The sequence below is a fragment of the Uranotaenia lowii genome, chromosome 3, assembly GCF_029784155.1.
Source record: "Uranotaenia lowii strain MFRU-FL chromosome 3, ASM2978415v1, whole genome shotgun sequence".
Taxonomy (NCBI): domain Eukaryota; kingdom Metazoa; phylum Arthropoda; class Insecta; order Diptera; family Culicidae; genus Uranotaenia; species Uranotaenia lowii.
The window spans coordinates 17,997,941-18,018,893 of record NC_073693.1 but is presented as its reverse complement, the minus strand read 5'-3'; the positions used below and the strand labels follow the sequence as shown (position 1 = coordinate 18,018,893).

Below are 20,953 nucleotides of genomic sequence, written 5' to 3'. Positions count from 1 at the left end.
ACTCTGATTCCTGTTTTTTTTTTTTTTATCATTTTGGTCAAATTTTTCAGTTTGACCGTCGTACTAATATATATTTTTTTCCTTTTTTCAGGTGAGTCTTGAAGCGGTTGCATAGTTTTGTAAGTACAGTTTGAATAAATCATTAGGTTTGAATCCTTCAGTGTGTGTTGAAATTTTCAAATGATCAAACCAATAATTTTCCCGTTTTCGAAAACTTTGTTGATATCGCTTCTCTAGCAGACAAGCCGGGCAAGCATCCGATGATCCGTGAAATATTTAATTAAACAGATATAAAATAAACCATCGGTGCCAGACTCACGAAATCGCATGGATTCACAAATGGTTGGCTGTGTTGCGAGTGTTTTCTCGCGGGTTTTTGATTTTTGCACTTCGCTGGAATTTGTGAAAATCTAATTAGCAAGTTTTTGGCTGTGCCATATCCGTTTCTGGTTCGGAAGGCAAATAACAACAACAACAACAATACTAAATACAAGGGACGCCGGCTTCCGCGATTCCAATCCATTCCACGCACGGATACGAAACGCGAGACGTCGAGGTACTCGGGAAAAACGTTGAAAGCCCCTGCGGCTGGCTTTACCATGACGTTGGCGTAGTTTGTCGGAAATTCGAGTTACAATCAGTTTAAATCCCACCATTGAAATTTCTTACTGATCAATTTTCAGTACAATCTGATATTCAAAAATTCGGACTTGATGATTTTTCATTTAAAAACAAATTCTGAAAGCAAATATTGAAAACCCTAATATGGATTTCAAACTCAAAATCTTCCGGAAACACACAACAAAATCCACGTGGGCGCAGGAAATTTATTCAACTGGTTTTGGAAACCGAACGATGATGATGATGAAGCCCCCTTTATTTTGCCATGGTGAAAAGTGCCGGATGTTATCGATACGCTAGTAGCTATAGAAAGCGTTTATCGTCAGCCTCGGTTGTGTTTAGCTGGAAATATTTATCGCAAACAAAACTAATTTAAAAAAATGTGAGAACGTTTGAAAGATTCGGAAAATGAACAACGATATCAAATAAATGTGAGTAAAATTATTAAAATTACAAGTAAAAATCCAAAATTCCATTCAACGTATAACGATATATAGTTTGATAAACATCAGCCATTGTTTAGTTTCCGGTTTGACTCTTGTTTTTTTTTTAAACGAAACCAAGATTATCCAATCGCCTATCACCTAATGGAAACATTGACAAAATGGCTGTTGATGAATGGATTTTTCTTCGGCACTTAATCCGCAATAAAACCCATCTATCCGGAAAACCAATTCTTCGGGACGACTTTTAAAAGGTTTGCTGGTTTACGACCGAAAACTTCCGTCGCTTCTTCGGAAGATGGCAAAAATTGGTAGTTTTCTTTTTGTCTGTCTGCCTTTCCCGTACCAAGTTCGACAATCCGGCTGGAGTCAAGCTAGCTGGACCGGAACCGGCTGTGAGCTGGGATGACCAACAAAGAGTCACGCACTCCTTCGTACAATCCAGCGGTACGGAACAATGCTAATTATGCCAAAATTAGCACATTCATGAAGGCGCAGACACACTGACCGAAGACTGATTTGCCGGAGAGTAATTAATACCGAAAACACCTTTGACAGCTGCGTGCTGCTCGATGATGAATGGGGTTTGTTCGGAGGGAGGCGTAAATGTTTATGACGATGATGACGGTGTGGGCGAACTTCGGCTGCTGGAGATGATGCTGTTTGATTGTTTGCCAAATTAATAATTTAGTTTGCTTTCGCGACCGAGTGCCAGTTCTGGTTTCCAATTAGTTGACTTAGAAGCTTATGCTCCGAAGTCAAGTGACAATTGCACGTGGGGCAAGATTGGTTGTTGATGTTGTGTATATTGGAAAAAAAAATCCGGACACAACATGACTAAGCTTCAAATTGAACGACAACAACAATACCGGGGATGATGTCCAATCAAAAAACCGACCGACGAAATTGTTTGGCACATTGCCCAGCAATTTGGTGCAGACCAGGCCAGTTGGCTTACATATCTCTATACTACTTGGCTTTTTGGTAGATGTAGGTGTCATCAATTCGATACGAAAGTGTACGGTACAGTGTTTCAGCTGCAATCGAAAGAAAGACAAGATGGACCTTCCAACTTTTGGTCAACCATATTTCTTGTTTGCCCCGAATCGGTTCGAATGCAGTTAATCGCTGATGAAGAAATTGATAGACCAGAAATGATAAGTCGATGGTCCAAGTCTATAGCGTGTAGGAAATCAAACTTACCACAGCCGCTGGAGAGGGAAAGACCGCCAGACACCGAGAGACGTGTGGAAAGTTTTCGGACCAATCAGTTTGACATGGTGTGGAAGGGTTGCCAATTCTGTTGGTTTTTTCTCTTCTTCACGGATTGGCAAGTATTCAATTTTAAATGGATTTCATCCTGAAATCATATTTTGATAATCAATTCGAAATATTTTAAAATTTGATTATTTCTTATTTTTTCCAACTTAATTACTTGCATTAAATATTTCTTTTTACATACGCAGGGTGCAAAAATACTTATTCGGCCAAACGTTAAAGCAGTGATGTGATCTTTGGTTAATAGTACGTTTTGGGATAATTAAGAAAAATCGTAACTGAATGTGCTCGTAAGCAATTCCACGTCATTCAAGAACATCGCTTTTAATCAATTTTTATTGAAGCTTCTTGAATATCTTTAAATTCGTAAGCTAGCTAGTAGAATGAAGCTGTCATTCTTGATCTGGTGAGCATTACGTTTCAAAGCACTACAAGAAAGACGGAAAAAGACCAACTGGAAAAAATGAATATCTGAAAATTAATGGGACGGAAATTTCAAGATGTATAAAAAGTGGCTCCAGATAGCTTATTATAAATCGAAAATTTAAAAAAGAAATAATTCATCAGACGCATTGATCGCTCTGCATATTACAGAAATAACAAAAAAAAAAAAAAACAAAAATGACAAAAATGATAAAAAACAACTTAAATGAAAAAAATGCCAAAAACTCAAAAATTAAAAAAAAACTACAAAAATTACAAAAATGACACAAATGACAACAATGACAAAAATCACAAAAATGACCAAAATGACCAACATGACAAAAATGATAAAAATTACAAAAATGAAACAAATGACAAAAATGACTAAAATAACACGAATGACAAAAATGACAAAAATCCCAAAAAAGATAGAAATGATAACAATTACAATAATCTCAAAAATCACAAAAATGAAAAAAATCATAAAAATGAAAAAAATCACAAAAATCACCAAAATGACATAAATGACAACAATGACTAAAATCACAAAAATGACAAAATTGACAAATATCACAAAAATGACAAAAATGACAGAAAATGAAAAAATTACAAAAAATGACAAAAATCACAAAAATTACAAAATTGACAAAAATGGCGAAAATGATAAAATTGACAAAAATGGCAAAAATGACAACAATGACAACACTAACGACAAAAATGACAAAATTAACAAAAATCACAAAAATCACAAAAAAGACCAAAATTACGAAAAACAGAAAATTCACAAAAATGACAAAAATGACACAAACGACAGAAATGACAAAAATTGCAATTATCACAAAAACCACAAAATTCACAAATATGACAAAAATGACAAAAACCCCAAAATTCACAAAAAGGGAAAAATTGCAAAAATGATAAAAATGACAAAAATTACAAAAAAGACAAAAATCACATAAAAGACAAAATGAAAAAAAAAAATGACGAAATGGACTAAAATGACAAAATGGACTAAAATGACGAAAATGACAAAAAAGATAGAAATCACCAAAAAGACAAAAATCACAAAAAGACACCAATGAAAAAATGACAAAAATGATAAAAATGACAAAATTGACTAAATTGACAAAATTTACATAAATGACAACAATGACAAAAATCACAAAAATTCGCAAAAAATGACAAAAACGACAACAATGACAACAATGACAAAAATGGCAAAAATGACAAAAATGACAAAATTGATAATAATGACAAAAATCACAAAAATTGCTAAAATGACAAAAATGATAAAACTGCTAAAAATGACAAAAATGGCAATAATGCCATAAATGACATGAATGACAAAAATTACAAAAGACAAAAATGGCACAAATGACAAAAATGACAAAAAATGACAAAAATAAAAAAAAATGACGAAAATGACAAAAAAGACTGAAATGACAAAAATGACAACAATGACAAATTTGACGAAGATGACAAACACGACAAAAAAGGGAATAATGACAAAAATGACAAAAATGACAGAAATTACAAAAATGACAAAAATGACAGAAATGACAAGAATGAAAAAAACTCAAAAATCTCCAAAAATAACAAAATGACGAAAATAATAAAAATGACAAAAATGACAAATATGACCAAATTGACAAAAGTTACACAGAAGACAGAAATTACAAAATGACAAAAGTGACACAGAAGACAGAAATTACAAAAATGACAAAAATGACAAAAATGGCTAAAATGATGAAAATGCCATAAATTTTAAAATTGACATCAATGACAAAAATGACGATAATGGCAAAAAGGACAAAAATGGCAAAACGACAAAAAATGACAAAAATGACAGAAATGATCGAAATGACAAAAATTTCAAAAAAAAAAAAAATGACGAAAATCATAAAAATGGCAACAATAACCAAAATGTCAAAAATGACAATAATGTTTAAATTGACATCAATGACACAAATCACAAAAAGATTAAAATCACAAAATTGACAAAAATTATAATAATGTTAAGATTGTCAAATATGACAAAAATTTGAGGTGTTCCTGTTTACATATTTCGGATTCCGTAGCCAGTTTAGGATTCTTGATACTCAATTCGAAACATCATTAGAAATTCGATTTGAAAACCAGTTATGAAATCCTGGTTCAAAATTAGTTTAGCTTTTTATTCGAAATTTTATTCATGGGGTTTGAAAATCTTATGCATTTACAATATTTGGACAATAATTTTACGAATGTGAAAACAACAGAATAAAACACAGCCTGTAAACACAATTCAGCTGAGAATCACTAATATTAAGTAGAATTTGAGTTTATGCAGACCCCTCTCGATTTTTGTAACATTCGATTTTGCCAACATCCAAAAAGGACAGTTTTTTGTCACTTTTTTATTTTTTATTCTGAATTTCGAATTTATTAAAATTAATGTAAAACGTAATATTAGCATGATTTTTTTTTTATTTGTCCTTATTATGTTAGTTTTAAACAGTTAATAAAAATGAATTTTTCCATGTTTTATTGCTCAAAAATAAAATTGAGCCAAAATAAAACAAAATTATGCTAATATTATTTTTTTCACCAATTTTGATGTCTTTGAAATGTAAATGAAAAATGAAAAAGTAACAAAAAAACCATTTGATTTGAATCGATAGATGTGTTCTTTAACATTAACAATATTGCAGTTTTATCAAATGCCAAAGTTCGAACTAAAATCTTAAATTTGGATCAAGTTTGCAACATTCAGATTTGAATCCAAAAAAATAAATCACTTTCTTTTATTTTGAAAATTGAATTTATGTTCATCGATGGACCTTTGAATTTACTCAAGTGTTGGGTGGATTTAGCTTATTAATTTTCAACATAGAATTTTTTTTAAATCTGAATAAGTTTTTTTTAGTTAAATTGTATCTTTAAAAAAAGAAAAAAATCGGGTAGGTTAAACCTTTAAGACTTTTAAGCAAAATTCAAAGACATTAATCATCGATAAAAGTAAGTTCAATATTTTGTCACCAAATGATTCAATATACGGATAAAGCTTATCATTTCAAAGATTTTAGGACATATTTTCAAAAGTGACAATTCAATTCAAAAAACTAATAATGTTGAAGAATTTTAAATTGAATAATTAATTTGTATACCAAAAATATTTTATTTATATGTAACATTGCTTAAGAAAAACATAATTGAAAAAATCAATGATCAAAACACTCCCCATGAGGCGGTTCATCCTACTGCCCTGCCTATATCTCATATTTCATGTCTCACGGTCTCTCAGATCGCACATAACACGCCTCAGAGCTTAGATTTACTAAAACCGTGCTTATTTCCCAAAACCGTTTTAAAATAAGCCGTGCAGTAGTCTTCAGGCAACGACAAGTGGTAAAATTATAAATCGTGTCTAATACCAAAAGCAAAAAGGAGTATGTATCAATATAAAGATTTTAATTAGGACTAGGAACTGCAAATTGTGGATCTACATGCAATCAGCGGAGTTATTAAACAGATTTAGACTTCTCCCCAGAACATGTTTCTAAGCTAAATTTTACAAGCTTAGGCACTGTATAGTAAAAGTTCTACGTAAGACGTGAGAAGTAAGACGTCTCACATCACACGTTTCACTTTTCACGGCTCACTACTACTGTCTCAGGTCTCACGTTTCAATGTCTCAGGTCTCAGGTCAAAACGATCAATCGCTTTTACAAAAAATTTACGTAAATTTATGACAAACCAATAATGATTTTACTGAAATGCCTTACTAAAAACTGACGCATCTTTCCTAGCAACACTGCGCCAAAGAAAATGTTTTTGAGGGCATCTTCCAAGAGACAACGTATGTTACCTTCCTAGCCATCACACCACAATAACAAGACATAACACTGAAGGTATCTACACAGCTTTTCACTTCTCTCGTTGTTGCCCCGAAACACTTGCCAAGAAGTCTCTGTTCTGTTCGTCTTCGGGCAAATGCAACTTCCACTCGCTAAGGACAGAGGGACAGAATGTTTTGGCGATGATCTGTGGCGACGTAGGTATATCTCTACCCCAAAGTTCTGTAATGATGCTGTTCCTTTCTTTTTCTTTAAATCACTCAATCATGATGTATAAGTTTTGAGAGGGCTTCGTGGGAGTTCCTTCGGATCTGGTGGAGGTGGATGGTTTAATTCCAGGGTTTCTGGTGGGATGTGGATGATTCAGATTAAATTTTCCATTCGTTGCAGCACTGGCTCTAGAAATCGGTGAAAAACCATGTGGACCGAAGTTTTATTGCATAACCGTGTGCATTTTTCTCCGGCTTGATCGTGATTTTGGAGCATTTTCCTTTCCGTGAGCCGTGATGTCGGTATTGGTGTAAGCGTGACGGACATGCGCAAATTGGGCCGCCAGTCGATGAAATCGGTAGCTTATTTACTGACGTTCGGACGTAAGGGATTGAGGTACATGCTGGCTCATGTGTCTCTCAGCGTGTCAATCTCAGCGTTTTTCTTTTTGAGTTAACTGTGAACTGTAATTTGCATAATTGATTCACAAATAAATTTTACAAATATTAATCTTACTGAACGGAACTGTAATGTTTTCTTATAACCGTGTAAATTAAAATAAGACCTTTCGAAAAATTCAAATAGAAACGTGAAAATAAGGAATTTCTCAACACAATTTTTTTATCGAGAGATTCTGTTCGTAAACTGTGGCTCAGAAATTCTCGGTAGGTATGGGTGTGATCCGATTCGAAAGATTCAATTGAGACGTACTTCGATACCAAACAAGCAGAACGAATTACGAACAGTAGTGAATGTTTTTTACAATGTATAGCCATTTGATTTTACAGGGCACCGATAGTTTTAGTTCATTAATTGAATTCAAAATCATGATTTGAAAAGACGTTGTAGAACTTACTTTATTGAAGGACGAAATTATGCTGATGATCATCGTAACTCTCTCAAGATTTCGTTTTGAATACTTCAATATTATTTTTTTGAAAATTCTCAACCTTCAAAAGCTCAAAAAAGAAAGGCTAAGAGAAAAAAATTGCTGTAAGTGTTAAGTCAGTTACATTTTATTTGCAACATCTTGATGTTGTAGATATCAATCAATTTATTTTACAGTTCTTGGTTTGGCTTGAACTCGTAAATCATTCTCAACGTATCACACGTGCTCGAAATGATTCACTAGTTGAGGTTTAATCGCTTCGCTTATCCTCACAGTTCACTTCGAGCCTCTCTCAGTTTGATTTACTCTTCAACAGTTCTGTTCAAATGGTTGGCATCCGATATAACCGAATAGAGAATTATTGTTAGTATAAATTTATAACTAACAACAAGACCTGAGAGGCTTCGTTTTAAAAATATGATGATCTTTCTTGAGAAGGCCAAGCGAACTTCCTACTGACGACCTAACGACCTTCTTTCGATTGCTTTTCTCTAGAAGGCCTACCGATCTTTCTTTACAAGGCTAGCAGATCTTCCTCTAGAAAATCGCCCGACTTTCCTCTAGAAGATCGCCCGATCTTCCTTTAGAAGGTCAGCCGATTTCCTCGAAAAGATTAGCCGACCTTCCTCTAGAAGGTAACCTGACCTTCCTCTAGAAGGTCAGCCACCTTTCCTCTAGAAGGTCAGCAGATCTTCTCTTAGAAGGCCAGCCGACCTTCCTACTGACGACCTAACGACCTTCTCTCGATTGCTTTTCTTTATAAGGCCAGTCGACCTTTCTTTACAAGGCTAGCAGATCTTCCTCTAGAAGACCGCCCGACCTTCCTCTAGAAAAACGCCCGACTTTCCTCTAGAAGGTCAGCCAATACTCTTAAAGATTAGCCGACCTTCCTCTAGAAGGCCAGCCGACCTTCCTCTAGAAGGCCAGCCGACCTTCCTCTAGAAGGCCAGCCGACCTTCCTCTAGAAGGCCAGCCGACCTTCCTCTAGAAGGCCAGCCGACCTTCCTCTAGAAGGCCAGCCGACCTTCCTCTAGAAGGCCAGCCGACCTTCCTCTAGAAGGCCAGCCGACCTTCCTCTAGAAGGCCAGCCGACCTTCCTCTAGAAGGCCAGCCGACCTTCCTCTAGAAGGCCAGCCGACCTTCCTCTAGAAGGCCAGCCGACCTTCCTCTAGAAGGCCAGCCGACCTTCCTCTAGAAGGCCAGCCGACCTTCCTCTAGAAGGCCAGCCGACCTTCCTCTAGAAGGCCAGCCGACCTTCCTCTAGAAGGCCAGCCGACCTTCCTCTAGAAGGCCAGCCGACCTTCCTCTAGAAGGCCAGCCGACCTTCCTCTAGAAGGCCAGCCGACCTTCCTCTAGAAGGCCAGCCGACCTTCCTCTAGAAGGCCAGCCGACCTTCCTCTAGAAGGCCAGCCGACCTTCCTCTAGAAGGCCAGCCGACCTTCCTCTAGAAGGCCAGCCGACCTTCCTCTAGAAGGCCAGCCGACCTTCCTCTAGAAGGCCAGCCGACCTTCCTCTAGAAGGCCAGCCGACCTTCCTCTAGAAGGCCAGCCGACCTTCCTCTAGAAGGCCAGCCGACCTTCCTCTAGAAGGCCAGCCGACCTTCCTCTAGAAGGCCAGCCGACCTTCCTCTAGAAGGCCAGCCGACCTTCCTCTAGAAGGCCAGCCGACCTTCCTCTAGAAGGCCAGCCGACCTTCCTCTAGAAGGCCAGCCGACCTTCCTCTAGAAGGCCAGCCGACCTTCCTCTAGAAGGCCAGCCGACCTTCCTCTAGAAGGCCAGCCGACCTTCCTCTAGAAGGCCAGCCGACCTTCCTCTAGAAGGCCAGCCAACCTTCCTCTAGAAGGCCAGCCGACCTTCCTCTAGAAGGCCAGCCGACCTTCCTCTAGAAGGCCAGCCGACCTTCCTCTAGAAGGCCAGCCGACCTTCCTCTAGAAGGCCAGCCGACCTTCCTCTAGAAGGCCAGCCGACCTTCCTCTAGAAGGCCAGCCGACCTTCCTCTAGAAGGCCAGCCGACCTTCCTCTAGAAGGCCAGCCGACCTTCCTCTAGAAGGCCAGCCGACCTTCCTCTAGAAGGCCAGCCGACCTTCCTCTAGAAGGCCAGCCGACCTTCCTCTAGAAGGCCAGCCGACCTTCCTCTAGAAGGCCAGCCGACCTTCCTCTAGAAGGCCAGCCGACCTTCCTCTAGAAGGCCAGCCGACCTTCCTCTAGAAGGCCAGCCGACCTTCCTCTAGAAGGCCAGCCGACCTTCCTCTAGAAGGCCAGCCGACCTTCCTCTAGAAGGCCAGCCGACCTTCCTCTAGAAGGCCAGCCGACCTTCCTCTAGAAGGCCAGCCGACCTTCCTCTAGAAGGCCAGCCGACCTTCCTCTAGAAGGCCAGCCGACCTTCCTCTAGAAGGCCAGCCGACCTTCCTCTAGAAGGCCAGCCGACCTTCCTCTAGATGGCCAGCCGACCTTCCTCTAGAAGGCCAGCCGACCTTCCTCTAGAAGGCCAGCCGACCTTCCTCTAGAAGGCCAGCCGACCTTCCTCTAGAAGGCCGTTGTCGTGCTTTCAAACCTTCACGAGGAAGGTCGGCTGGCCTTCACGAGGAAGGTCGGCTGGCCTTCACGAGGAAGGTCGGCTGGCCTTCACGAGGAAGGTCGGCTGGCCTTCACGAGGAAGGTCGGCTGGCCTTCACGAGGAAGGTCGGCTGGCCTTCAAGAGGAAGGTCGGCTGGCCTTCACGAGGAAGGTCGGCTGGCCTTCACGAGGAAGGTCGGCTGGCCTTCACGAGGAAGGTCGGCTGGCCTTCACGAGGAAGGTCGGCTGGCCTTCACGAGGAAGGTCGGCTGGCCTTCACGAGGAAGGTCGGCTGGCCTTCACGAGGAAGGTCGGCTGGCCTTCACGAGGAAGGTCGGCTGGCCTTCAAGAGGAAGGTCGGCTGGCCTTCACGAGGAAGGTCGGCTGGCCTTCACGAGGAAGGTCGGCTGGCCTTCACGAGGAGGGTCGGCTGGCCTTCTAGAGGAGGGTCGGCTGGCCTTCTAGAGGAGGGTCGGCTGGCCTTCTAGAGGAGGGTCGGCTGGCCTTCTAGAGGAGGGTCGGCTGGCCTTCTAGAGGAGGGTCGGCTGGCCTTCTAGAGGAGGGTCGGCTGGCCTTCTAGAGGAGGGTCGGCTGGCCTTCTAGAGGAAGGTCGGCTGGCCTTCTAGAGGAAGGTCGGCTGGCCTTCTAGAGGAAGGTCGGCTGGCCTTCTAGAGGAAGGTCGGCTGGCCTTCTAGATGAAGGTCGGCTGGCCTTCTAGATGAAGGTCGGCTGGCATTCTAGAGGAAGGTCGGCTGGCCTTCTAGATGAAGGTCGGCTGGCCTTCTAGATGAAGGTCGGCTGGCATTCTAGAGGAAGGTCGGCTGGCCTTCTAGAGGAAGGTCGGCTGGCCTTCTAGAGGAAGGTCGACTGGAATAGCTTAAGAAAATTTACAGACTTTCCCAAGGCTGGAAAACTGTCAAAGGCCGGAATACCCACAGAAGGTCTGACGACCCTCTCTAGGCCTTGAAGACCTTAGGACAAGTGGACGTGTTTAAAAGGTTTTTGCGTCTTTCTCAAGTTCTGATGTTAAAGATCATCATCAGATCGGATAATTTTACTCGCAATTGTCGAAAGTGATTTTTCACAAATAATTAACACAGCACTGTATTCCCTCCTTGAAAAACTTCTAACAAAAAGAAAATCGCTGCGACTTGCTAGGGAAAAGCCAAACAAGATCGTCGTGATACGATCCGCGCGATGAGAGCTCCCCAAGTGAGAGAACCGCCGCCGACGAATAGCCGGCCGCCCAGAATCATCGCGCTCGGCGGAACTCCTAGCCGGCTGCTGCCAACCAACAATGTTCTATTAATAGCGGAGGAAAATCGGATGAAAAGTCAGTGCCAACTAGACTCCTCTGGCGCGCGAGCGTTTGCATTGAGTTTGGTTTTTCGGAGGCCCCCCTAGATCTGTGGAAAACTGTGGAAAGGTTTTGTGTTTAGAGAGTGTTTGTGTCAATTTTCCTTCAATTCATCAGTAGTGGTGAAGATCATTTTCCACCGGCCGATTGCCTTTGCTCCATATCGAGAGACGCCTAGATCAGTGTGTGGGAAATTCGTTGGATTCGCCTTAGCTGGCAAAACTTGCGTGAAGGATCTACAAACTTAAAGAGCTCCAACAGCGGTAAGATTTTCAATTGTATGTTCTTCTATCTCTTCCTGTATCTACTCTGACCCACTCCCTCATTCATTTATTGTTATGATTGCAAAAGAACCTGTGTATACACACTTTTTGTGTAGGTATGTAAAACAGCAGCAGGTACATAAGCACATGTTCCTGTTCGGCTGCCCGTAATCGCGCCATTCCAATGTTGACGCAATCACAACGCGCAATATGGCGCTTTCCGTTTTTTTCTTCCCTCTGGCAGCGGCGTGGAAAGTGAAACCTTCCGGTCCGATAAATGGCTTATGGCTCCTGCTGCTGCCGGTGCTCAATTGTCGTTTGAAGTGTTGTTGTGGCTTCCTTCTCTGTGAGGTTTGCCCTTTTTCCTCCTGCGCTTAATTAAAATCCTATTAGATCCGCACAGACAATCGTTGGAAACTGACCATGGCCATGGCTTGGATAAGGTTCTGATTCAAATAAGCAATAAATAAAAATTCGGGGATCGATTTTCGTCATCCGTGGCAGTTTGAACTATTTGCCAATTAAACTTCGATTATGATTTCCATAATTTTGTTGTCGGTTCTACTGAGAAAAATTGTAGAAAAAAGACATTTCAACCATGTTTCAGAGTATATGGTCACCGTTACCGGCCCCATGGACCAGTTTATGGCTAAAAAGCAGCAATCAACGATAGAACGAGAAGAAGAATCATATTTCAATACAACTTTTGCAAAAACATTACATCTACCAACTCTTGTAAGTCCAAATGAAGGTTTGTAAAAAGTCAGAAAATCCAATGTAAGAAGATCAATTTATCAGAACATTTAAAGGCCCAACAACTTTCTCTGTTTAACAATATAACTGAATATAGCTCGATTTCTTTTTACTATTTTGCTATTACTATTTAGCCAGAAAGCTTTGCAATCATTCCATTTTAATATGTTGAAATTTCAATTCATATCACCTGGAAAATATTAATGAAAAACAAAAAGGATCTTTCTCCGAAAGAAACTTTTTTGTTCAGTCTTGGCCGTTTTAGACTTTACAGGCTGAACAAATACGTTAGTTCTGATCAAAAAATAAACTTTTTGTATCCCAAGCGTTTTGAAACTCCAAAGGTGCAAATTTGATACACCCCCTATAATAACATATCAAAATTTACAATCATAAATTTTTAATCTCTCTTCCATTTGACTTTGCGGAGGTAAATACAAAAATTTGGAAAAACGATAGCTCACACTTTGAAAAAAATTGATAGTATTATGATTTAAAATTCACGAAGGAAAGTTTAAATCAATCATGAACGACTTAAATAAAAAATGAACCAAAAATTTTAGCATTTTTCCGAAACATGATACAATTTTCAAGTTTTAGATTGATAAATACAAGTTGGCAGATTGGACTTGGTTCAAATTCCAGAATGGATCAAATTACAGTTTTGTACTGAGTAATATAGAATATGGAGTTGAAATTACAATTCGATTTTGTCTAACTATTCCTAACCGTGATGTTTTAACTGACGCGAGTTTAAAAAAAAAAGGATTTTATATTTCCAGCCTTATTAATTCTGATTTTGTACTCTGTACTTTGAATTTGTACCTCGAATATTTGTCTGAAGTCTGATTTCAATTCTGAACTTCTGTTCGCATTGTGAATTTTTAAGGATATTGGCAAAGGTGTTTTTGCTCGTTTTTTCAGGAACGAACTGATGGATGGTGGTGACCGCTTATTTTGGATTAGTCGTGGTGGTTATTGGAAGAAAGGACTCAACATTCGAGTACATTTTGTTCAAACGTCATTTTGAAGTCACAGGTTGCGGCTTTTGCTTAAAATTCCCGAAAGAAATACAGCCTTTAAAGTATTTCTTTCGGGAAATAATTTGAAGACTATTAATTAAGTTTGCCAGAATTTTTCCGGCACGTATCCGGTCCGGGCAAATCCGAGCCATTTTATCTGGAAACCTGGCAAAATTCGGATATTTGATTTCAAAATTTTCAACTCAAACGCCGGGCAATATCCGGGCAAATTTGGACAAACCAAGAAATTATTCAACAAAAACCAGAAAAAAGACATTTTTATTTCATCGACAAATATCAGCAGATTTTTAATAATATTTTAGGCTTTCAAAAATCCATTCTTGAATTTTTTGATGAAATTTGCCTAAAAATCGTTTTTGGACACAAAAATAAGAAATTTTAATATCCCATTCAAAGTGTTTTGTTTGATTTTGCCAATAAAGTGAATTCAATGAAATTTGGGCAAATTACTGGCAAGCTAAATGGCCTGGAATAGAAGAAAATTTCTAAAATATGGAAATTGAATAAAGGGGTTTAACGAGTAAAAACTAAATATCCTGTTACTAAGTCCCCTTGAAAGGAAGTCTCATGTCTCAAAAATCACATCTCACGTCTCTTGTTTTCATGTTTCACGTCTCATCTCATGCCTCACTTCTCACTTTTCTCGTCAAACACCTTTATCTTACCTTCTCACGGCTTTATTTTCACATCTGTTTTTTTCACTTTCTCACTCTTTTCTTACGGTCTCACATCTCCTGTTTCATCTCTGATACTTTTCGTCTCTCATCACACTTCTCACATTTCTCATACCCATGCTTGTATCTCATCTTTTAGCCCTTCAGTCTAACGTCTGACGATCCACGTCTGACCTATACTTTTCCCGTCTTACATCTTTTAGTTCATCTTCCCATGTGTCACTTTTCACATTTAAAATCTCATCTTACTTCTCACGTCTCACGGTATTATATCTTGCGTCGGATATCTCACCTCGTTATCTTAAGTCTCACGTCTCACCTGTCTCGTCTTGTCTAGTCTGGTCTTGTCATCTGATGTTTGATTTCTTGAAGTCTTACTCAACCTTCTCCCGTCGCACATCTCATATCTCATCTTCCTACGTGTGAACGTGTAATGTGAAAAATGACATTTCAAATCTCATCTTACTTACTCGGTATCATATCGCTCGTCGGATGGCTCACCTCTTTATCTTATATTTCACCTGTCTAGTCTTGTCTATAGGTATTCAAACAAGACTTAAAAAAGATGTCCTACATTTACATCATTTCTGAAAAGTGTCCAAATGGAAAATGAAAGAAATTCAGTGGGTGTTTAAGACCGTTTATTAATATTCAAAAAATTACATAACCTTTGTGAAATTTTTAGTCTAAGAGCTTCGATTTTTCTTATAAGAAATAGGTCAAATACAAAAAAGAGAGTATTTACGATTACGATATCTCTAGTCTAGTCTAGTTAACTGTCAACTGTCTCATTTCCCCACGTCCTCACGATCTCTCATTTCCTCAGGTCACGCGTTGTACCTCTCAAGTGAAAAGTAAACTAAAGTAAAATTAAAACACTTGTAAGCCAGGACAGTAAAAAAAACATTCAAAAGAAATACTGCAGAAAAAACTCATATTTTAAAGGTTACGATGTTTATATGATTTCTCTCGAATAATGGGAAATCAATATTATGTCCTTTGGAAACTTTTGTAAAATTTGACACCAGTTTGCATTCCAGTTCGCAGTTGTTTTTCAACACTGCTCAAATTTGAGATGTTCCTGATGACTAACGTTGTATTAAATCATAACATTCTAAAATTAATATTAGTGAAACAAGCAAGTTGTATTTACGGCTTTCACAAATTTTTCACAATGGCCACAATAAATAATAAGATCTTCAGAAATGACTGTGCAATATAAATATTTCTTTCTTATTAGGTCTGAAAACAATTTTTAGAGGGTTTTAGGGGTTAAACTCCCCCCCCCCCCCCAAATGATTTTTTCCAAGTGAAAATTTTAGTGCAATAAATAAATTTATCGTAAAAAATACATTGATCTATAAATGTGTTAAAAAATAAGTGTTAACACAAATGTCAGAAAATTGGCGGAATTGAACATCAAAATTCATTCACCGAATACTAATTTAAAACATCAATATGTACAGTAGGTTGTCCCAAAATTGCATAACTTCTAGGAATCTGGGGGCTCACCCTCCAAATGGTAGATTAGGATGTAAAGAACAAACTTTCAGAGGTTCCGCAAGCGCAATCTTTGAAAAAGACCACTTTCAAAATATTTTATTTAAAATAAATTCTGGGTTCAAGAATTTTCACAAAATTTATATATTTTATATTTTTTTAAATTTTGTTTGGATTAAATACTACACGTATAAAAGGAAAAATGAGCCAAATTTGTATCGAAATGGAAAATTAGCAAGCTATTTTCATGGAAAAATTTTTTTGGACCAAAAATTGTGTATTCAACTGTTCAACATGTGTACCAAGCGTAGAATATTTTTGATACCAATACCATCAAAAGATGTGAATTTTTGTGCACTTAAACTTTGCTGAACAAAGCATGTTGTTTGTATCATCGTGTGAAGAGCTATTTTCGGTTTAATCCGTGATAAAAATCACAATTTAGGATATTTTTTATTTAATTTATCAAATTTGTCTGTGTACCTATTTTAAATTCAAAATACTTGCAAAAAAAAACTTTGATTGTTTAAGGGAAACATCAGAAGGCCATATGCCAAATTTGAGCGGAATCGGACAACAGGAAGGGGTTGCAATGAATCTCAAGTGTGAAAGGGATTCTGAGACATAGTGTTCTGAAGAAGCATAAGAAACTGGTTTTTCATCAAACATTTTTTTCTGTGCCAATCGAATGCTTAGCTATGTAGATTTTATTAATATTTCAATTAAGACTAACATTTCATGTGAAGACTGCAACTCGATTGGACTAGAAACATATCGGAGATATTTTTAAAGCAAAATTAAATCTTTTTGCAGACTTTAACAAATGTTTAAATGAAATAAATCCATTTCTTTAACTTTATCATTTTTATCAAAAAAAATTGTAATGATATCTTTTCAAATATTTAAAAACTGCATAATTTAACTATAGTATGGATTCATCATCATCATCATCATCATCATCATCATGAGAGACACTGCTTGATGAATATCACCCCGAAAAAATTAACGCCATTTTTTAAGTTTAATAAGTTTTTTATCATAAGTCGAATCGAAATGCAATCTTCAGATGAAATATTTGTCATAGTTTAGGTCGTTTTCAAAAGAAATCGATCGAATGGGACCAAAGGTATTTATGAAAAACTGGATTTTCTTGTCCCTCCCGAACAAAATGTCTCAAAATCCCATACAAACTTTAGGCTCGTTGAGCGACCCCTTCCCGTGATCCGATCTGGCCCAAATTTGGCATGAAATTTCTCATAGAATTTGGGGCAGTCTAGAGTAGATTTAAGAAAAACCATTTGCTAAATAATTTCTGATCAAAAGTTTTAAATATTCGATTGAACAATAAAAAAATCTAATAATTACGTTGTTTTCAGAATTCCTAGCGCCATGATTAATCAATTTCGAAATCATCAGAAAAAACAGCGAACATCATCCAAACTGACGTAAAATCCACCTTAAGTCACCCGTTTACAAACTCATCAGCCAAATTTCCAAAGCGCACGTTGTATGTACATGCGCTCGACGTTCTTCCTTCTGGTGCGCTGAAAGTCAGTAGCTATGCGAAACTTTTCCGCCCAAAAACCAAAACCCCTGAAGAAAACACACCACGACGGACGAGTCGATTTATGACCCGATCACGCAGCAGCTGCAAACAAACGACGACGATTCATCTGCTCCTGGGCCCTAGAGTCTTGATTCTTAATGTTCCTGTTCCATTTTCCCGGCTCGATTGAGAGAAAGGCAAGAAAAAAAATGGACAACGAAGCTGCGCAGACTCCTTTCGCGAGAGCACATGCTTACTCATACAATGAAAGTCGCGGAAAACCGCATGTAAATTATGTACTAGTTTAAGAAGAGGAGGTAGGCACGCAAAACCTAAGCCGAAACACGGACCAGGTTTTGTGTATCATCGAGAGACGGACGACGACGTGGCTGACTCAAGTCCTCGCGACTTCATCTTTCGGGGTAACTCGATGCCGATTATGTGAGTGGAAAACTGTGGGGGAAAACAAATGTCGTCATTCGAAAAGAAAAAAACCTCAGCCTGCGCGAGGAAAACTGTCAAGATGAAGACGATGTTACATTGGATTCGGTAGGGTTGCTAGTTTCGTTCTGGTTTACCATCCCTCTGTAATGGGTGTTCAAATCAATTAAATTTTTCCTCGGTTTAAAGTGTATATTTATGATGGATTTCATTTTGAATATTTTCATTTTTGATTGACAGCACATTTAGACGATGATTTCTATGGATGATTTCGGACGGTGTCAAATTTCGACAGCATCAAAACAAATGCTGACCACTGTTATTTCTTTAAAAAAAAAATCTGCGTTTCTTGCTCACTGCAGTGGTGTGAAGAAAATGGGTTAAAAAATGCGAACCGGAGAAAATTGTTTTCTTTCCAAATTGACAACACCGAATGAAAACAGACAAAACTAAAAAGTAAAATCCTCGAACTGCTGCCGCACATTCCGCCTCATCAATCACTTTGGATCGATCCTTGAGCTGCGTTCTCGGTTGACTGATGTCTTCTACTCGTCGCCAACATTCCGGCGTTCGACCTCTTCAACTTCCAATAGGATTTGTTAGAGAGAAGTTCCTCACAAGAAAGGAAAACAACATGGAACAGAAGTTCATTAACACTCTGTCTCAGACCATTCTTCCCGAATGATCTTTCGAAGGAACGAACCACGTGCTCAGTATTTACTCCAGCAGCCAGCGATCATCATCGCTCAAATGCGCCTAGCCCTTATCTTGAGACGCCTGCCTCTACGCGCATGGTCACACTTAAGCCGTGTACGCACGGCAATTTGCTACTGGCTGGAGGAAAACATATGCTGCACTGAACCGGAGAACCCCCTACGCGTAGCATAACATCCGTTTACTGGTAGAAGATGGAATCGTTAGAAACATTTGCTTTTCCGAGGATGAAAGGTAATACTTCTCCTGGCCTGGTCTGGGTAAAGCGAGCGCATCTGCGCAGCCTTCCTTCGTTGTTTTTTTTCTTTGGTTTCGAAACACTTAAGTCAGCCTGGCAGCGGCTTATGGGAGATACCATAAGTTATGCTCTGACGTACGATGCTAGATTTTCGCTTGGTATCTGGAAGCTGGTAGCTAGGCAGAAGTTTTTAAAGGGGAAGAGACATCCTACAGTAGTAAGAGGCACGTGCTCCAAATGGTTTCCGGTTCGTCTTCGGATGACGCTGTCGTTCGTGACGTCGTCGAAAAGGTCGATGGTTCTCTGAACAAATGCACTAATGAATACAATTATGTCACGTCAATGATTGGTGATTCAAAATTCTGAAACATGCATCTATGGAAAGTTCCATCGAATTTATTGAAGACAAAGTAAGAAATACAAAATAAGCAACATTTTGCAATCAGTTCTTATTTTTGATGTCTTGCACCTTAATTGGTGCAATTTCATATTCCGTTGATTCAAAACTTATGCTTGTTACACAAACACATACAGGATCTCAATGATACTCGATGTTTCCTCGAAGAGATTCCTTTTTATTTAACTCTAAGCGTACATCTTTCGAGGATATGATGACTAGCATCTTACAAATGCTAAAACCACCTACCAACAGAAAGTGCACTATGTACGCCGTGACCGGGACTCGATCTCATGCCCGCTGACTTAGAAGACTTGAAGGCTATCCTCTACGCCACAGGCTGCGACTAAACGGTTAACTATACAATTAGCTGAAGTTTCGTCTAAAGTTATGCTTTTGGCTCTTTTCATCATAAACTAAACGATTAGTTCTTGAATGGAATAAAATAGTTAAACATTTTACCATATGGATAGCAATTCAGAGCACCTCTTATTTCTCGAGAGTGCGTTGATTTCTTTGAAGATAGATTTTTTTTCAATTGCCTATAAACATTTGTCGCTGTTTGGAACATTTCGGTGAGTGTTAGCTTTCTCTAGAAAAAGAAAACTTTTTAATGGTTCAGCAGATTCACGGTATGAGTATAGTGATAAGATCTAAAATCGAGCGAAAGCAATAAGAGATTTGTTAGTCTAAAACAAGTTCGGATAGGAACAAATATCAAAGTCTTCTTTGGTCACCCCCTTTCGATTTTTCTGAAAATCCCAAAGAAGGGGAGTGAATAAAGTTGAATTTATACATTATTCTAAAATCTAATTATTTGAAAGAACGAAATTCAAACAGCAGAAAAAACCCATTATCTTGTATTAGAATTTTTTTTTTTTTTTTATTATAACCATAGAAAACAGCTATCATATGTGAGTTACATCATTGTTTCGTGTTCAAACCATAAAAAGTTGAACTTCCTATCTAGCTGAAACTTAAAAATGTAAATAAAAACCTTTAAAATTGAAATTCAAAAAATTTTCGCCGGAAACTGAAAATCAGTCTCTGTAGGGGCATAATGAGCACCACCCCCTGGGGCAGTATAAGCACCATTGATCGGCTACAGCTTATCTAGTTTCATCTGACGATTTGGCCTATTGGTAAGGTGTCGGAGAGATGATCAGAGGACTCGAGTTCGATTCCTGGTCGAGGCGCATTTGTTTTTCATTTACATTCATGATCGATGCATTTTGCACAGAACGGTGAGTCGAAATTCCATCAAACATAACAAAATAATGTTTGTCTGTTTGTAGAATATAAATAATTCTCACACACACTCATACATTATGTTTCTGGTGCTTTGTCTGGCGATGATGCTGCTAGCCGTATGATGCAACAATCAAAATAATCAATCATGTATATAGTATGTAGATAATCCACCATGGGTGCACGGATTCACCGCAGTTTCGCCAAGGTATGCGCTGAATTGCACTCTTTAGATCATGAGTTCGGCAAATCTTCAATGCAAACCACATACCCGACTCCATGGCTTCGTGTGAGCTGTCATGTAATGAATGTGTTTTGTGTATGTGTGAGCCCTACTTGAGGAACGTGACAATCAGTTTCGCAACCGTATAAGATTCATCACATTTTCAGTGTTATGAATCTACAACAGGTATTCCGCATTCGTGCATATACCTGCCCAGCTGGCAACTGATTGAACATTCATATTATATAGTCAGTTATAAGAGAAAACACATCTTACCTGTCGGCCACTTATGGGATTCGAA

General features: G+C 38.7%; 1 protein-coding gene across 6 annotated transcripts in view; it reads left to right on the top strand.

The window, feature by feature from the left end:
- LOC129751184 (myocyte-specific enhancer factor 2-like) overlaps window positions 1-20,953 on the top strand; it is a 227,748-nt gene that overhangs the window by 76,253 nt on the left and 130,542 nt on the right. For 2 of the 6 annotated variants that reach the window (XM_055746544.1, XM_055746543.1), the window contains exon 1: window positions 11,228-11,875. The exons of the other annotated variants lie outside the window; for them this stretch is intronic. The gene's annotated coding sequence lies outside the window, so the exon portion shown is untranslated. Of the gene's footprint in view, window positions 1-11,227; window positions 11,876-20,953 lie in introns of those variants that run through there. 6 annotated transcript variants of the gene reach the window in all.